At 42.8% G+C, this 17596-nt stretch overlaps 1 long non-coding RNA gene across 4 annotated transcripts in view; it reads left to right on the top strand.

The window, feature by feature from the left end:
- Positions 1-2634: 2634 nt before the first annotated feature.
- The window catches only part of LOC138759940 (uncharacterized), a 72248-nt gene continuing 57286 nt past the window's right edge, over positions 2635-17596 (top strand). For 2 of the 4 annotated variants that reach the window (XR_011355256.1, XR_011355252.1), the window contains exons 1-2: positions 2635-2693; positions 7039-7285. This is a non-coding gene — a long non-coding RNA (uncharacterized lncRNA). Of the gene's footprint in view, positions 2699-7038; positions 7286-17596 lie in introns of all 4 variants that reach the window. The other 2 variants (XR_011355253.1, XR_011355254.1) reach the window with 2 other exon arrangements.

Consider the following 17596-nt stretch of genomic DNA (forward strand, 5'->3'; position numbering starts at 1 on the left):
CTTCCTTAAGGCCCACTATCTTTATATTGTTTCTTCTATTATAATTTTCCATTATATCTATCTTCTGAGCTAACAGCTCTTGTGTCTCTTTAACTTTTTTATCAGATTCTTCTAATTTCTTTTTTAAGTCATCCACTTCCATTTCTATGGCTGTTTCTCGTTCTTCCACCTTATCTACTCTTTTTCCTATATCTGTCATGGCCATCTCTAATCTATTCACTTTTTCTTCTGTACCTTTTATTCTTATTTTTATTTCACTGAATTCTTGTGTCAGCCATTCTTTTAATGTTTCCATATATTCTTTAAAAAATTTTTTATCCATGTACTGTCCTTTCCCTTCATCTTCCATTTCTCTGTGTTCTTCCTCCTCTTCTTCTGAGTCCACTCCAGGATCTGTGTCCTTTACCACTGTCTCTTCTGATTTTCTTGTGGGTTGTTTATTTTATTTTGTTTTTATTATTTTTATTAAAAGTGTCTTGGTGTTGATCTTCTTCCTCTGGGTTGGTTATTTGTTGTTTCTCTGATTTCCTTTTTTTATTCTCTTCCTTCTTGTTCCCTTTATTTTCTATGTTTTCCTGTTGAGAGTCTTGCTGTCGTGTTCTACTTGTCTGTTTCAGCTGTGGAGATTTACTCCTCAGCTGGTCCTCCCCTCCCGTCGGTTTTGTTTTTGTCTTGTGCACCGGTTGCTCGGTTGCGCACTTTTGTTTGGCTCCGTGAGCCATCTTTGTCGTCCTGAGTTTGGGGTTTCCACTGACCTCAGGGAGTGGGCTTCTCTCTCCACGGTGGGCCTCCTCGGATAGGTAAGACCTTCACCTTTCTCTTCCGACGTCCTTCCTTCTTCTTTTCTTCCCGTTGTTTTTGGTTTTTATTTCTTTGCTGCCATTTTCTCCACACTTTTATTTTTAATTTGTTATCGTTTCTGTGTTTGTAGCTTTGCTTTTCTTTAATTTTTTTTTAACTTTTCTGGAGAGGGCTGGTATTTTCTTACCGGTCACTACTCCATCACATGACTTCCCCTACTTCATGGACTTTCCATTTCCTCTTCATTGTATTTCTTTGGCTTGGCTTCGCGGACGAAGATTTATGGAGGGGGTAAATGTCCACGTCAGCTGCAGGCTCGTTTGTGGCTGACAAGTCCAATGCGGGACAGGCAGACACGGTTGCAGTTTACAGAAATGGTTTAACAGTTCCTGTTTTCCTCGCTCTTTCCCACCTGGAGGACATTTCTCTTGCAGTTGCTCACACTCTGTCCATGACCTTGGCAATGTCACAGCCACTTTTGCCTGTACTTTCCCAGCCCTGACCTTTGCTTTACCGCTAGTATCTTCAGCTGTTTATTCAGCATTCCCAACCTGACTTGGAGAATTCCACAGCTTTGCATGTCTGTAATCACTTATCTAGAGTTAACTAGCTATCTCTCTTAGTAGCTGTTCCCTCAGGCTGAACCTCCTGGATTCCGCATATTGCCTGATCTCTGATGAGTGAATCCTTAATTGTAAAACTGTAATTATCTGCTAGCAGTCCCATCTCTGTGACAAAAGCATCAAAGGATTCTCCCTGTTCCCTGTTGTACATAAAGCAGCATGCATAAACTGTTCAGAATCAAAATTTATTGTCATGAACAAGTCATGTAATTTGGTGTTTTGCGGCCGCATCGTAGAGCAGACGTTCATATTATAACCATCTTACAATGTAACTATAAAAAAATTAATAGTGCACGAAGAGTAAGGCAGCGTCTTTGGTTCATTGATTATTCAGGAATCTGATGCCAGTAGTAGTTTGTAAATGCCTGCATGATGAGCTGAGCTCTGCAGCAGGAGGCAGACGCCGCAGCCCTCAGGCTCAGACTTGCGCGGGCTTTTCACAAATGTGTGGCGTGAGCATTGATTGACTGACGAGAGGAGAAGAACGACTACACTGATGTGTATAATGTTGTACTTAGTACTAGTACATAACATAACATGCATAATAGAATATCACAAAGACAAGTTATATGAATCAATTATAACAGACCTTTTATTCCATATTATTACCCATCACAACTCAGTCACATCATGTAGCTTCTTTTCTGCCCAGATTATTTAGATGGTTCATGGTTTATGGAAAAGGGAGTGACTTGTTGGGTTGCGGGTGGTGGGAGGGGGGTGGGGTCAGGCATATGCTGGAATACAACAAGGAAGAGTTTAGAACCCCTCGAGCACGACATGACCTGGGCCGCAGCTGGCACCGAACTATGTAACCTAGCCCAGAAGTGGTACTGGTAGTTCGGTGCCTCAGCTGCTGGCCCAGGTCGTGTCGTGCTCGTTGGGACTCCCCTTCCCCCCCCCACCAATCCTTCACCTTCCCAACCACCAAACTATAAGATTTTTAATGTCTCTCCGACTGAATTGGAGGTTAAAAATCTAATAGTTTAGTGGTGAGAGTAACTGAGGAAGGTGGAGGATTGGGGAGTGGATGCCGGACTGCCAGTGGGGGTTGAATTTATAATGCAGCTCACCCAGAGCACCCAGAGCCTGAGTCAAGGCATTAGTGGCACTCTGGTTGTTGGCGTGGAGCCGATGGGCTGGGTCACTGGGTGTTACTAAGAGACCACCTCTCTGTGACCTCAGTGAGGTGGTCTCTCAATCAATCACAGTGATGCCCACCAGAGTGCCACTAACTACTTGAGCGTCTACATCCAGATGCTCCCTGAGGTGAGGTGAGCTTCTTTTCAGCCCGGCCCCTCCCCCCACAAAATCATCCTCAATTCCTCCACCTTTACACCAGACCATTAGATTTTTAACATCCTATTCGATCAGAGTCTGACCAATTGGATGTTAAAAATCTAAAAGTTTGATGGGAAAGTGGAAGATCGTCCTTTCTCAATCGTCACACACACGGGACATGTCACGCCGCAATTCCACAAAAGTCTTCATCGTAATGCCACCAGCCCACCATCCTCAGCTCGCAGAAACTACCACGTGTGCGTCACCCTGGCAACGTCCAGGCCCTGAGGCTTCAGTCTACTCAGCTTAATGGTTAATCTGCCATGGGGTAGTGGGGGACTTTAAGGATAGAGGCTACTTTTTTAAAGAATTGCCTCATGTAGATGTCCTTGACGGAGAGAGGTCTGTGGCCTGTGATGTTGCAGGCCAAGTTAACAACCCTCTAGAGTTTTTTCTTATCCTGAGAGTTGGCGCCACCATACCAGGCAGCGATGCAACCAGCCAGAATGCTCTCCACAGTACACCTGTAAAAGTTTGCAAGAGTCTTCCGTGACATACCGAACCTCCTCAGATACCTCACAAAGTCTAGCCGCTGGTGAGCCTTCTTTGTGATTACATCAACTTGGAGGCTTCGGGACAGATCCTCGGAGATGTTGACACCCAGGAATTTGAAGTTCTTGACCCTTTCTACTGCTGAGCCTTCGATGAGGACTGGGTTGTGTCCCCCTGACTTCCTTCTGAAGTCCTCAGTCTTCTCCTTGGTTTTGCAGATGTTGAACACAAGGTTGTTGTCATTACACCATTCAATGAGCTGGTCTATCTCCCTCCTGAATGCTTCCTCATTGCCGTTTGTGATTCTGCCAATAACTGTGGTGTCATCACCAAACTTGTACATAGCATTGGAATTGTGCCTGGCCACACAGTTGTGGGTGTATAACAAGTAGAGCAGTGGGCTAAGCACACATCCTTGGGGTGCGCCTGTGTTGATGATCAGTGAGGAGGAGATGTTTCCAATTCAAACTGACTGCGATCTTCCGATGAGAAAGTCAAGGATCCAGTTGCAGATGGGGGTACAGAGGCCTAGAGTTTGTAGCTTCTTGACCATTCAACACCATTGAGGGAATAATGGTGTTGAAAGTCAAGATGTAGTTGATGAAGAGCAGCTGCATGTATGAACTGCTGTTTTGAATATGATCCAAAGCTGAGTTGAGAGCCAGCGATATTGCGTCTGCTGTAGAGCGATTGTGACGATAGGTGAATTGCAGCGGGTCCAGATCTTTGCTTGGGTAAGTGTTAGTTCTGGCCATGACCAACCTCCCAAAGCATTTCATCACAGTAGATGTTAGTGCTACTGGGTGATAGTCGTTGAGGCAGCTCACACTAGTCTTCTTGGACACCAGGATGTTTGATGCCCTTTTGAAGCAGGTGGGAACCTCTGACTGCAGCAATGAGAGGTTGAAAATGTCCGTGAACACTCCGGCTAGTTGGTTGCCGCAGATTTTCAGTACCCTGCCAGGTAGGCTGTCAGGGTCTGACGTCTTGCGAGGGTTCACCCTCTTGAATGATGTTCTAAATGATGTTCAATTTTGAGTTGGGCTTGATATTCTTGTTATGCATCCAATCTAGCCTCCAGGGTCAGAATGTGCTAAAGTAAATTTCGCTCCCACTTAACTTTCATTGGCTAGGTTGATGGGGTAAAGTTTGCTTTCCACAATGTTAATTCTTCAGACAGGGAACCTGTGTGATGATCCAGTCCCTGGGGCACTTTACTTATCTTCTTCTTTGGCTTGGCTTCGCGGACAAAGATTTATGGAGGGGGTAAAAAGTCCACGTCAGCTGCAGGCTCGTTTGTGGCTGACAAGTCCGATGCGGGACAGGCAGACACGGTTGCAGCGGTTGCAGGGGAAAATTTACCTATAGTATCGTGTCATCTCACTGAATCACATAGACCACTGTTGCTTGCCACAAATCTGTAAGTTGCTATGCCCAGTTTTCTATCTTTGGACTGGCAGCTCAATGTTCAAGGGTTCCATTATTGCAGACATGACAGAGAGGGGAGGATGAAAGGGGGAGGGGTGGTGTTGCTAGTCAGTGGAAAATGTCATGGGAGTGCTCAGTCAGGACAGACCAGAAGGATCCAGGACCTGCGGAGTTTCTTCTTCACTTTTGTGTGTTTGTAAGAGCCCCCCAACCCCAGCTCTCTCTTTCCTTATCCCTCTGTTTCTTTACTTCCAGCTCCCTACACTTTGTGTGTGTGTGTGTGCGTGTGTGTGTGTGTGTGTGTGTGTGTGTGTGTGTGTGTGTGTGTGTGTGTGTGTGTGTGTGTGTGCATGTGTGTGTGTGTGTGTGTGTGCATGTGTGTGTGTGTGTCTCTCTCTCTCTCTCTCTCTCTTTCCCTATCCCTCCGTTTCTTTTCCCCCAGCTCCCTACACATTGTGTGTGTGTGTCTCTCTCTTTTCCTATTCCCCGGTCTCCTTTCCTTCAGCTCTGCATTCACAGAGCTAATCCCTCCCCTGATTAATTGTCAGATTTCTTTCCTGCCCTCCTATCCACGTCCCCGTATGGCTGTTGGCCTGCACTCCTCCCCCTGCCTCTTTCTCCCTGCTCTCTCCTCCCCCCACCTTTTATTCAGGTGCCTGTCTGCTTTTTGCTCATACCTTGACGTTGGGATCAGACCCGAAACGTTGGTTACTCATAACTTCCTATAGATGGTCCGTGACCTGCTAAGTTTGTCCAGCACGTTCATGTATTGCACTACAATCCCAGCGTCTGCAGACTTTCCTGTTTAACTGTACTAACCTTTCTTCCTTTTTCTACAGTCTTTCAGAGAAATGGCAATGCACAGAAGTGATAATTTGATAGAAAAAGGGTTTAGGTTTAAAGGTTCCTTTTATTGTCATGAAATAATACATAAAAATGTAATATACACGATAGTCTTCAACTTTTGCCTGCATAAGGCAAACAAAGAGTTACAATGTGTTTTGCCTGATGCCCCTAACAATCAGTGAAAGGGAAGAAAAAGAGAGTCCTTTCCGAGTCACTGAGTGCCCATGGATTCGCCTCCAGTGCTCCACAATAAAAGAAGAAAAAACAAACTGAGAAACAACTGACCTAAAGTCTAAATAATTTATTAGTTTGCAGAAAAAATGTTTTATGGAATCTGATAATGCGCACTATAAATGCAGAAAAATCAATAATCAATCCAATAAGGTATTCAGAAGAAACCTCTTTATCCAGAAGGCAGTCAGAACTTTTTATATTTATTCATCAGTGAATGCATCAGCAAGGAGGCCAATAGATATTCCCCATTCATGTTTCCTTTGGACAGGTGGTGCCGAGCTGTCTTCTTGAAGGTCAGGATCTTCTGTTAAAGGTGTTCCATTGCATGGTTGGGGAGAGAGTGCCAAGATCTAGATCAGTGATGAGGGAAAAATGCTTCCAAGATGGGATGGGGTGTGACTTGTTTCTGCTGCAGAGATTAGAGATGACTTGCAGGGCTGGCTTTAAGCCAATTGGACCAATTGGGCCCCACACCTAAGGGGGTCCTGCGCTAGGGTAATATCCACTCCAGTCTTGTCAAATGTACACAACACATTGCAAAGCTACATTGCAAGTTTTATAGAGAATGGCAACAATTTAAATTTTCTTCTGAATTCTTAAAAGGTCAATTTATAATGTTTATATTTTGAATTTTTTTAAAACTGAACTGTGGAAGTCCAAAATAACAACCTCCAAAATACCGGATTGCCTGAGATAACAAACTTCTAAAACTCAGTTAAACTTTAGATTTAGTGCCACTGATGTTCAGGTTTTGAACATGAGTGCGCTCATGACCCTTAGTTAATGTCAACAAACATTGCGGTACCATTTTTAGCTGCGATGCCATGCTGTGCACATGCCTGTAAAATTTTATTGTATTTTTTTCGGATTCTGTGCTTCCTGTATATAAGAGTAGAAGACTAAGGGACATTGGAAGAAACTATTTAAGTGGCAGTAAGAAGGTGCTGATGCAAAGAAGGCCAAAACAGAAAAGGAGAAGAGTGCATTAGATAAGTATTTCAGCAAACTTATCTCAGAAAATGCAAGTGGAACCACAGCATGGTGAAGATGATAACACTGAAGGAAGCCACTGAAACAAGTGGTTTTGTATCTATTTTACTTTTCATTTTGTTTGTTTACTTGTAGGCTTACATGTGTGCAATTTCATATTAAAATGTGCTTCGATCTATTTGGTCCAGTAACACATTCACCTTTTAACCGTACATTTTGATCGTTTTCCATTCTACCATAGAGATATAAAGTTCTATAATAAACTTAATTTTTTATGTCTAAGATTCTACTGGCTGTGAACCTGGGGCCCACAAAAAATGTTTCCAATTGAACTCGGAAGCTCCTAAGGCCGGCCCTTATGACTTGCAGGGGAATCAAAATAAGTTATAAGATCTTATGAACTTAAGAAGAAGGAACAGGCCTTGGGCCTGGTCCATTATTCTATACAATCATGGCTGATCCAACATTGCTCCTCAGACACAATCCACCTCACTTCTGATGAGCTTGAAAGCACAAACCTCCCTTTAAAGGTAAGAGTTCACTTCTATGTAAATTTACTTTATAACCTGAAAATTGTCCAAATTGAACAAACATATTTAATACGTTAGGTTTGGAAATCTCCAGATTTGAAATAAACAGCAACAAATCATCTGCATAAAGAGATACTTTATGTTCATTTCAATGTTTGGTTATTCCCTTAAATTCTCTACACTGTTGTAGAGCAGCCACTAGAGGTTCTGACGCTATATCAAAAAGTAAGTGCATCCTTGACGTGTTCTCCTAAATAGCCTAAACATTTTTGATTGTTGAAAATTAGAGTGAACTGAAGCCATAGGACATAAATAAGCTACAAGACTTTCCCTGAATCGCAGACTCAAATATGCTTGATATATTTTCTGATTTGCAGTTTGTTCACAGTGGGTTAATATCATGTACTTATAATAATTTATTGGATTTAAGACTAACCTGAATGGTTAAGATTAAAAATGATTGGAAACAGGATCTTAATATAACTTTTTCAGATGAAGTTTGGTATTCCACTCTTAGTTTGATTCATGATTCGTCATTTTGTACTAGACACTGTTTAATTACAATGTTTAATTTAAAGTGGTACGCAGAATACATATGCCTAAACTTAAATTATCTCGTTTTTATGAACATGTTGATCCATTGTGTGAAAGGTGTAAAATTTTAGAAGCCTCACTAATCAACATGTTTTGGGAATGTCCCAAATTACAAAGATTTTGGGGAAAAATTTTTCAATCTTTATCAACAATTTTCAAGACTAAAATAGATCCATACCCTTTAATTGCCTTGTTTGGCTTTATTCTCGATCCAACTAAATCTTTGTGTGTTTCACAAGAAAACACAAACCTCCAGATTCAAAGATAGTTTTTTTCCTGCTGTTATCAGACTCCTAAATGGACCTCCCATTATTAGAAGATGATGCACAGCTCTAACTGCACTATTTTCCATCCCCTACCCTTTGATCTTATAATGCCACACCCTGCATGCTTTGATTTACCATAATACTACACCCTGCTCTTTCCGATTTATGCAACACTCTACTCTCTGATTTACTGTAACACTAACCCCTGCAATCTATGATTTCTCTAACACTACATCCTGCTCTTTTATTATTCCACAACCTGCTGTACATAAGATTGATTTACCTGGAAAGTACACAAAACAAAACTTTGTACATGTGACAATAAATACAGAACTCAATTCAACCTCGCTTTCCTCCTTTTCTGCACAAACCCTATTTTCTTTGCAGATCATCAATTGCGGCCTTAAATATGCACAAGGATTTTTTTTTTAATGATACAGCAAGGTGGAAGGCCATTCTGGCCCATTAGTCTGCAACACCCAATTACATCCAATTAACCCCATACATTTTTTTTTGAAGATGGGAGGAAACCGGAGTACCCAGGGAAACCCACACAGGTATGAAGAGAACATACAAGCTCCTTAACGACAGCACCAGATTTGAATCTTTGTTGTTGGCGCTGTAATAATGTTGCACTAACCGTGCAGCCCAAATGGGATGAGAAGAATATAAAAATTGCAAAGAGGTTGTGCTGAATTGAGGGCCCTTATGTGCACCATAACCACAGCTTGGAACAAACAGGCAGAATGGTCTCTTCCTATGCTTCAAATTCTGTTCAATACAATTGCTAACTGAAAGCCTTGCATCTTTTACATTAAACGTGCCAATGTTCCGTGGCCAATCCTCCCACCCTTGGGAGGTAATGATTTCTCGTTACTCACAGTGCGATTTGTTTGGTCACTGCGTGCTGCCATCTTAAAATAGGGAACTAATTGAGTGGAGCTTGTGGTTTTTCACCTTCATTAAGCTACTTGGCAGTAGAGTCCATTCAAACCAGAACCCACAGGGTCCTCTTGTGATTGTGTCTGAGCTTATTGAACATAGCTTGGATGGCAGAAAGTGTTTAACAGTTGAAATATTCCTGGGGGACATTTGCCCACAATCTATTAAATCTGCTGCTGGTTAATGATTTTTCATTCCCTGAGGTAGATTGCCATCAAGCTCAGCTTATCTTTTTGACTGGACTCTGTAATGCTTTCTAGTGCAATGATGTCTGGTCAACCATCACCTTCACGACTTCATTAAACCTCAGCCCTTTGAATCATGGAGTCGTACAACCATATTGCATTGAAACAAGTGCCTCAGCCCACCATGTCCATGCCAACCATAATGTTTCTATCTATACTAATCTCATTTACCAGCTGTTGGATTCATGCATTGACCATTCATGTGCTTGTCCAGATGCTTCCAGAAAGTTGAGAGACTTCTTGCCTCCACCATTTTGTCAGGCAGTGCATTTCAGAAGAAGACATTGGTCCTGGACCTGTTTCCTGCTTCTGTCAATGGCACTGGAGGGAACTGTTGACTGAGCTCCCCAAAAGGGGAACGAAAACTGCAAGCTGAGGCAGGCAGTGAGTCTGTTGCAGAAGTTCAGAAGGAACCTGAAAAACACAAACAGTGAAATAATGAATGGACCCAGGGTAACGTAAGCTCTGGTGTTTAACTTGGGAAAGGTGGGAAGTCTGAATATATTTGAGGTATTGGATGTAAGACTTAAGATAAATTGCTATACTCTGCGCAGGAATGAGTGGGAAAGGGGTGATATGCTGGAGTATTTGGAACCACACAATATTTGAATGGGAACATGTGCAGGAAACAGAGAGCCAAGAAGATAGGCAAGATAGATGTTTGTGAGGAATCTGAGTGATTATGTGGCATGGAGATTGCTGACTAAGTTGAAGCAAGTTCAATTCAAAGCTTGGAGGAATTGAAGAAATATTTGAAGGAGAAACATTTGCTCGACTATAGGCATATTAGCACAGCATACTATGAATGGCCTCCCTGTTTTGCCACAAATCCCCATGATTACTGCAGTGAAAGCATTTCAAATGGCTGTGCGACAAAGTTTCCAAATAAATCTCATTATTTTTAACCCCCCCCCCCGGCACTTATCAGTGAGACCACACAATGCTCCCCAACTCTGATCACTGGAGACCACCCAACCCTCCCCAATACCGATCAATGGGACCACCCAACTCTCCCAGTCACTGGGGACCACTCAACACTCCCCAACACTGATCAGTGGGACCACTCAATTCTCAAAATTCTGATCACTGGGGACCCAACCCTCCCCAACACCGATCATTGGGACCACCAACTCTTCCAGTCACTGGCGACCACCCAACTCTCCCCAACACAAATCAGTGGGACCACCCAACTCTCCCCAACACTGATCAGAGGGCCCACCCAATTCTCCCCAACTCTGATCACTGGGGACCACCTAACTCTCCCCAACATCGATCAGTGGTACCAGCACCAATCAGGCAGACCCAACACCAAGACCAGCTAATGCTTCCCCAGCACTGATCACTCAAGCACCATTAGGGGAGATCACTGGGACCACACAATAGTCCTCCATTACCAATCTCGTTGACCACCATAGGAGTGATCTCTGAGACCACACAAAACTATCCCCCCTTAGCACAGACCAGTGCCATCTCTCCCAAATAGCCTTGAAGCAGATATCCACCACCATTGCCATCTTCTTACCTCAGATACTATGTGCATATGTATACCCTCTTCCAGGCTCCAGCCCCCACTTTAACCTTTGGAAAAGAAGACAAAGACTCAGATAAGTTACCAGAGAACCCTGCAATATCCATTCATCAGATTTAGAATCAAAATTTATTGTCACGAACAAGTCATGAAAGTTTGTATTTTGCAGCAGTATCGTAGTACAAACATTCACATTATAACCATCTTACAACATTACTATATAAAAAATTAAAATAATAGTTCATGAAAAGTAAGGCAGTGTCTTTGGTTCATTGATTATTCAGGAATCTGATGGCAGTGGAGAAGAAGCTGTCCTTGTGCTCGTCTTTAGGCTCCTGAACCTTTTCCCTGATGGTAGCAGAGTGAAGAGGGCATGGCCTGAGTGGTGGGGGTCTGTGAGGATAGAGGCTGCTTTTTTAAGACACCACCTCATGTAGATATCCTCCATGAAGTGGTCTGGTGCCTGAGATGTCACAGACCAAGTTAACAACCCTCTGGAGTTTATTCTTGTCCTCAGTTGGTGCATCCATACCAGACAGTGATGCAACCAGCCAGAATGCTCTCCATGGTACACCTGTAGAAGTTTACAAGAGCCTTCCGTGACATACCGAATCCCCTCAGACACCCCACAAAGTATAGCCGCTAGTGAGCCTTCTTTGTGATTGCATCAACATGGAGGCCCCAGGACAGACCCTCAGAGATGTTGACACCCAGGAATTTGAAATTCTTGATCCTCTCCACTACTGAGCCCACGATGAGGACTGGGTCATGTTCCCCTGACTTCCTCCTGAAGTCCACAATCATCTCTTTGGTTTTGCAGATGTTGAGTGCAAGGTTGTTGATGTGACACTATTCAAAGAGCTGATCTATCTCCCTCCTGTACATTACCTCATTGCTGTTTGTAATGCTGCCAACAATTGTGGTGTCATGATGTGCAACGTTAGTTACAGCTGGTTTGGAGAGGGGAGGGGGTGATGGGTGACCAAATTTATTTTAAAAGAAGGAAATTACATTTGAAAATTACAGATTTTTAAGGGGGTGTGGTTAGCGTAGCAGTTAGTACAATCCTGTTACAGGGCCAGCGATCAGGACCAGGATTTGAATCCCATGCTGTCCGTAAAAAGTTGGTACAATCTCCCCATGTCTGTGTGGGTTTCCTCCAGGGGCTCTGGTTTCCTCCCACTGTTTGAAACATATCCAGGGTTGTAGGTCAATTGGGTGTAATTGGGTAGCAGAGGTTCATGGGCCTAAATGGCCTGTTACCATGCAGTATGTCTAAATTTAACCATCCTTATAGTTATAGTTTGACTGACTTTCCATTATCATTTTCATCTTGAGAGGTTAGAGAGGAGTGTGCCACATTTAAAGCACATATATGTGACATATAATTGGCCTTAAGCGGACAGTTTGAAAGTCATTATGTTTTGAAAGTGATCTTTTATCCAGCGATGTTGGATTGTATGTGTCAAGGAATGAATGGTGCTTTCATGTGATGCAAGTGAGTGGGGAAATTAGTACAAGTCAAGAATAGAGAGGGTGCTGACCCGACAGTAACTAAGTAAACCAAATGTATTTTATCTTTCTCCTCAACGTTGCTTGGCAGCCTTGTCATGTTTTCTTAACCCCAAGCCTACCAGTGGGCCGATGTAATGAGCACCACAGCGATTTTAATTCATGCAGCTTGTTCAAAGTTAGATGGAAAGCAATGGGAAGTTGCCAAGAAATGTCTGGCTGCTTTGACTTGCTAATGCTCTCCTGCCTTATCCTTCCCTTCTCTCCATAGCCTCCTCCAGCCCTGTAACCCTTCGAGATCTCCGTTCTCTCCCAGTCATGCTGTTTCATTCCCTAGTCACTCTACTATTGAGAACCCTGCCCTCAATCATCGGGACTACCAAGTTCTGGAAACCCTTTCCAAATTCTCTCCATCTCTCTCCCTTCATCTCCCTCTCTAAGATGAGTCTTAACACTCACCTGATCACCTGACCCAATATGAACATTTTGTGTGCAAAACATCAAACTGAAAGTCAAATCCTAGGATCATTAAAACAGGAAGAAGATCACTGGGGTCCATGGTTGACATTCTCCGGGAACATTTCTAAATAGTACTCACAGAATTATTGAAGATTCTTACCATCCATCACACAGTACCCTTGACCCATCACCATCAGGAAGGGGACATGGGAGCATCAAAATCAGGCAAATAGTTTCTTTCTGAGATCGATGAGATCAGGTCTCTTATAAATGAAACTGAGTTAATTAGTCTAGAATATTTATACATATTTATTTTATATTATCTTTCTATGATTTTGTGTGCAGTGTGAGAAATGTATTGTGTGTGTGTGTCTGTGTGTGTGTGTGTGTGTGTGTGTGTGTGTGTGTGTGTGTGTGTGTGTGTGTGTGTGTGTGTGTGTGTGTGTGTGTGTCTGCACCGTGGTCTGGAGAAACTCTGTTTTGGCTGGTTGTATTGTACAGTCAGATGACAGTAATCTTGAACTTGAATGTGTCAAAAGAATATGAGGGAAATATGAGGGTAGAAGGTAGTGCAGAGGTTTCATTGCTGAGTATGTTCACCTCAGTATTCTTGTACATTTTTGTACATGATTTACTTCAACTTTTGTTTGCCATAAGGCAAATAAAGGGTTGCCATGAACATTGCCTGGTGCACTGAATAACCAGAGAAAGAGAAGCAGAAGAGAGTCGCTTCAGAGACATCGAGTGTCCGTGGATTCGCCTCCAGAGCTCTTGTAGCCTCTGGAGCCGCACGGACTCCTGTTCAAGCCGTCAGCAACCAGAGTTTCAGATCCAACCCTCTGAAATGAGCAGGAATCCTTCAGCACCCAAGGCCCTTCAGGAGCCCTTTGGGACGGTGAGTTAATTGGCCGTTGTAAGCTGTCCGATGTTTGTAGGTGAGTGGCAGACTCTAGGGGAGTTGATGGGGAGAATAAAAACTGGAGATTAATGCAGGATTAGTGTAAGTGAGTGGTTGATGGTCATCATGGACCTAACGTGCTGATCGGCCTGTAAGACTCTCTTCTCTTTGGCTTGGCTTCGCGGACGAAGATTTATGGAGGGGGTAAAAAAGTCCACGTCAGCTGCAGGCTCTGCAACTCTATGACTTATCATTAGAAGTTAGTCATGAAACCAACTTCAAGTCACACAGGAAATGTGAGAAGGTGTAGACAGAAAATAAGAGATGCTGCCTCACAACTAGAGTGTGCAGGTCTGGTCACCTAACTACAGGAATTATACCAATAAGATTGAAAGAGTGCATAGAAGATTTACATGGATGTCACTGGAATTGGAAGAACTGGAGGGGTGGTATGGTTAGTGTAGCAGTTAGCATGACACCGAGTATCTTCTCTCCGTGGCCTGCGTGGGTTTTCTCCAGGTGCTCCGATTTCATCCCACCTTCGAAAATGTTGGGGGTTATAGGTTAATTGGGTGTAATTAACCAGCATCGGCTTCTATCAGGGGTAAATAAAAAAAAACTAAACTGAGTTACAGGGAAAGGGCATTGATGAATGAGGAGAGATTTGATGAAGGTGTACAAATATAGATAGAGTAAATGCAAGCAGGCTTTTTCCACTGAGGTTATGTAAGACATGGAACTAGACAACATGGGTTAAGGGTGAAAGGTGAAATGTTTAAAGGGAACATCAGGAGAAACTTCATCACACAGAGAGTGGTGGGAGGGTGGAACGAGCTGCCAGCTGAAGTGATGAATGTGGGCTCAGTTTTGGTATTTAAGATCGGTAAATGGATGGGAATGCAGATCACCTGGATCAGGCAGAATAATACTTCGGCATGGACTAAATGGGCTGAAGGGTCTGTTTTTGTGGTATGATTCTGTGGTTCTATAGGTGCCCTGCCTCTCAGGAGCTCTCCATGTGGAGTTGGCATGTTCTCCCTGCAAACACTTTTGGCCTTCACTGGGTGCACTGCTTTCCTCTCATATCCCAAAGATGTGTGAGCCAGTGGGTTAATGAGCCATTATGATTTGCTTCTAGTGTGTAGGTGAGTGGTAGAATCTGGGAGGAGCTGAGAAGAAGAATAAAATGTGATGACTGTAACTGAATGGTCAACATAAACCTGATGGGCCAAAAGGCCTGCCTCTGCACTCTCTGGCTCTGACTGTAAAATTGGTGAATCATTTCCTTCAAATAATGGTACTGACCAATGAAAGGAACTAGATTGTGTTCAGGACGTTGATGGCTTTAGGAGGGATGCCCAGAATAATGTTCACCAGCAATGAAGTGGTTAATGAATTAAAATCAACCCTCCCCCTATCCTCCCCCAACATGGATCCTGTCCTCAATCAGAATTAGCCACCCCTTATTTATTCCTGCCTTATATAGTCTGAAGGTAGCCAGCGTTTTAACTTTCAGTCAAATCTTAATAAAAATAAAGATCAATACAGCATTACCAAAGAAACCAGCTTTTAAAAGGTAAGCAATGAGATTTAACTAAATAATAAATGGGCTCTTTCACACCAGCTGCCTGGATTCATTTACAAACAATCTGAGCTGAAGGTTACGAGTGTATGAAATGATTGCGGTGCACTTTATTCCTTCTAATATGGGCACACAGCTGTGGGTGGAAGGGAGAAGGGTTGGGGATGGTTTTGTTTAATGGTCTGAGCACACAGACTATCTCCAAATCCTTTGCATCCTTGGGAAATAGGACTCATGCCTCAAATAATCACCTCCAATGAAAAAGAAGAAACCCCCCCCTCCCAAAAAAAAATCAGGGGAAGTCGTCAGTGGAAGAAAATAAAAACAAAACTGACATTTGAAATAAGAACAGAAATACTGATAGAGGTACATAAAACTATGAGAAGAATTGATAGGCTGGACAATCTTTCCCCCCAATCATCACACATTAGAGGACATGGGTTTAAGGTGAGAGTGAGGAAGTTTAAAGGAGATGTGTGGGGTCGATGTTTTACACAGAGAGCCTGGAATGGGCTGCTGGGAGTAATGGTAGAAGCAGATACAATAGTAGGGTTTAAGAGGCTTCTACATAGCCACATGAACATGAAGGAGATGGAGGGGGAAGGATGTCTATCAGGTGCAAGCAGCAGAGGTGTAGTTTGATCACAAGAAAAAGGAACCGAAGCAGGCCATTTGGCCCATCGAGTCTGCTCTGTGAAACCTCCTTGAGCTAAAGTGTTCTCGCATCTAGTTCCAAGCTCCAGCCTTGATCCCATATCCCATGATACTCTGACTAATTAGATACCCATCAATTTTGCCCTTAAATTCCCCTAATGATCCTACCTCCACAGCTGCACAAATTCCACAAATCCATTACCCTCTGGCTAAAGAAATTTCTCCTCATCTCTGTTGTAAATTGGTACTTCTTAATTCTAAAACTGTGTCCTCTTGTCCTGGAATTATCCAACAGGGGAAACATCTTATTTACATATATTCTGCCCAATCCATTCATTATTCAAAATGTTTCTATGAGATCCCATCTCATTCTTCTATATTCTAATGAATAGAGTCCAAGAGCCGCTAAGTGTTCCTCATGTGTTAGCCTTCTCATTCCTGGAATCATTCTGGTAAACCTCCTCTGCACCATCTCCAACCTTGCTATATCCTTTCTAAGATATGGGGCCCAAAACTGCACACAGTACTTCAAATGAGGTCTCACCAGTGCCCCATAGAGTCTCATCAACACCTCTTTATTCTTATACACAATCACCTTTGAAACAAATGCCAACAAAGCATTTGCCTTCTTTACCACTGATCCAACCTGGCAGTCAGCTTTCAAGTTATCCTGCATGAGGACTCCCAAGTCCCTTTGTACTTCTGAAGTTTGAATTTTCTTCCCATACAAATTATAATAAGACCGTTTCTTTTCTCTACCAAAATGCCCAACTGTACATTTCTCAACATTATATCTAATTTGCCATTTCTTCGCCCATTCTCCTAAGCTGTCCAAGTCTCTGAGAGTTTTCGATTTCTTCTGCACTTCATACTCTACCACCTATCTTGGTGTCATCTGCAAACTTTGCCATGAAACCATTTAATCCACACCCTAAATCATCAATATACATTGTAAAAAGAAGCGTCCCCAACACCAACCTTTGCATAACACCACTAGTAACAAGCAACCAACCAAAACAGGATCCCTTTATTCCCACCTTTTGCTTCTTGCCTATCAGCCAATGCTCTACCCAATCTATTATTTTTCCGGTAACTCCATGTGCTCTCATCTTATTAAGCAGCCTCTTATGTGGCACCTTATCAAAGGCCTTTTGAAAATTTAAATCCACAGTCTCTCCCTTGACCACCCTACTTGAGATTTCCTCAAAAAATTCTATCAAGTTGGTCAGGCTTGGACCTATCTTGCCATGCACAAATTATTCCATTACCTTGTCCTTGACGTTCGGACATCATGTTCAGTAGAGACGTGGGCTTAAGGGACTGATCCTGTGTTCTAAGTTCTTATCTATGGAAAGAGAAGCAGTTCACATTTCAGGTCTGAGACCCTTGATCAGAAATGCTCAGTGTGTAAAGCAGCATGGAAACAGCATTCTTTGACTCATTGAGTCAATTCCAACTCTTAATCACTCATTTTTACATGTATTTCATTATCTCTGCATTTCCATTAATGCTACCATTTACCTGGCAAGGGGGAACTTACCCCTCTCATCTTAATTAATTTTTTTTTAAAATCTAGACATACAGCATGGTAACAGGCCAATTCGGCCCTATGAGTCCATGCTGCCCAATTT

This window comes from Narcine bancroftii, chromosome 4 (assembly GCF_036971445.1).
Source record: "Narcine bancroftii isolate sNarBan1 chromosome 4, sNarBan1.hap1, whole genome shotgun sequence".
Taxonomy (NCBI): Eukaryota; Metazoa; Chordata; class Chondrichthyes; order Torpediniformes; family Narcinidae; genus Narcine; species Narcine bancroftii.